Below are 2,188 nucleotides of genomic sequence, written 5' to 3'. Positions count from 1 at the left end.
AATACAGTAAAGTAAGTGAAAAGAGAGTTCCTCTGTAATTAACTGTCTCATTTAAACCTGATAGAATGAAAATCTTTACAATAGAAACATTATCCATAACCGGAGAGCTCTTGTCTCTTTGAGTTCTTCTTTCCTGCTGTCACAGCGTAAATGGTTACAGAGTAAAGGGTTGAATGCTGTTCTCCCTGTACACCTATTAGTAAAGCTCTGATTACTACAACAAACACACATGACAATTCAAACTGTTTACTCTTTTAGCATAGAAGTGATCAAAACAACCAGCTATTTGTTTTGACCAGCATCAACACTGATTAATGACACTAATGATTACTTCATCTAAAACCTGTCTGTTAGGCCCCAGATTAGGCTGCTTAAAGAAGATTTACCTTGACTTAGTACTTTGATCAATCTGCATTTATTACCAGGTTATGTAAGACAGTCCTGTAAAGTAGCTGTGTAATTAACCACTTCTGGAAAAGCCTACTTTTGATTCAGAGAAAGTAGTCGCCGATCAGTTTGTGTGACTTTCTACATAACAAGAGGTTATTTAAGGATTTTAATTCATGATTTAACAGGAATAATAGCATAAAGTCAGAAATGGCAAAAGCCTTCTAATGGCATTTAAAAAAGGACTTGTTTCTGCACTTGTCTTGTTAGATGTTAGTACTTCATTTCACACCACTGACCATCAACTACATGCATGCACTACACCGCACTACCTCACCTGTTTAAATACTTATTTATTTATTCTATTTTATTTCATCCTGTAAACACACAACTGCCTTAATTCTTGATTGTTGATTGTTTTTTATTTTATGTCTTGTTGATTGTTGATTGTTTATTTTATGTCTTTTCTATTATATAGAAAATTTATTTTTTATTGCCTGTTTGCACCGTGGGTCCGAGAGAACTGAAATTTCATCTATGCTGTATGTCGTGCATGTATAGCATACTTGACAAATAAAGTTGACTTGACTTGACTTGATCAAACCAGGTTAAAAGTTAAAAAAAACTATTACTAATTTAATATAATGATATAACTTGTGAACAATGTAATGATATTTAAAAAAACACATAAAAGTATAAATATCCGGGTCAAACCCCAGACAACTCCAAACAATTCAACCGATCCTTGCTTAAATAGGAAAAACTAGAAAAAGAAATCAGCAGTGAGTGAACTTATGATCATGTTTGCATTACTTTGGTAAATATATTGGGTTTTATTCATGCTACTGTTGCTAGCTTTGCAGAAGTTACAATACAAAATGTCCCCTGGTAAACTGCTGCTTTAGAGTGAGGGATTGTGATATATTGTGTGTTAATCCTTTTGAGGGTTTTTAATTTCAGCACTGCATGTATTTAAGTTATTTATTGCTGTATAAATGATTTGATTTAGAATTTTAATTGTTTTAACCTTGAGCCTAAATGTGTATTTCATTTGAATTGCATACTAATTTTTTCCTGGTTGTTGTACTTGGCCCCAAACACAGCTGACACCTGGCTTTTACTTGGGCAAATCTGCACTTCATACAGTCTGTGTTCAGTCAAGTACATGAAAAGTGTCTTTTGGAAGTTGACTGCCCTGTGCTTAGATAATATTTCCTGAATAATTTTCACAGTCATCATTGGGCGAAATGTATTTGTACCTGAGAGCATAAGTATCAGACTTTAAACAAAAAAAATTACAATTATAAATGACTCTTACTCGAATGAATTCTTCATCAAAGACTAACGTTTAATTTAACCTTATTGTAAATTATCAATAGAAATTTAGCAATAGAATATTTAAGAAATGCATATTGGGATCATAAATGAATTTATTGTTGAAGGTCATCTGTATGCTTGAAAAAATAGTTGCATAGATGCATTTGTTACTTCTAGGCTGGATTATCACAATTCCTTATTATCAGGCTGCCCCGGTAAGTCCCTCAAAAACAAGCCTCGGATATCAGTCTAGTTTTGTTCTGTATTCCTGTTTGCCTTATTCACGACTTTGCCTTTTTGCCCTCAGGAGATTCGCCCTGTCCCCCTGGATTACCTGTCTTCCCTGCCAGTCTGCACGGCTGTCTGGATTTTCCTCCACCTCGCCTCTCCTGCCAGCTTCTCCTACTACTCCCTCCCCAACAGAACCTGGACCCAGCCCCGACCCCCTCATCTCATTCTCGTCAGTTTATTGTCTGAATAAACC

This window comes from Morone saxatilis, unplaced genomic scaffold (genome assembly GCF_004916995.1).
Source record: "Morone saxatilis isolate NCDOM2014 unplaced genomic scaffold, NCSU_SB_2.0 Contig5, whole genome shotgun sequence".
NCBI classification, from domain to species: domain Eukaryota; kingdom Metazoa; phylum Chordata; class Actinopteri; family Moronidae; genus Morone; species Morone saxatilis.
This window is presented reverse-complemented; position numbering follows the sequence as displayed.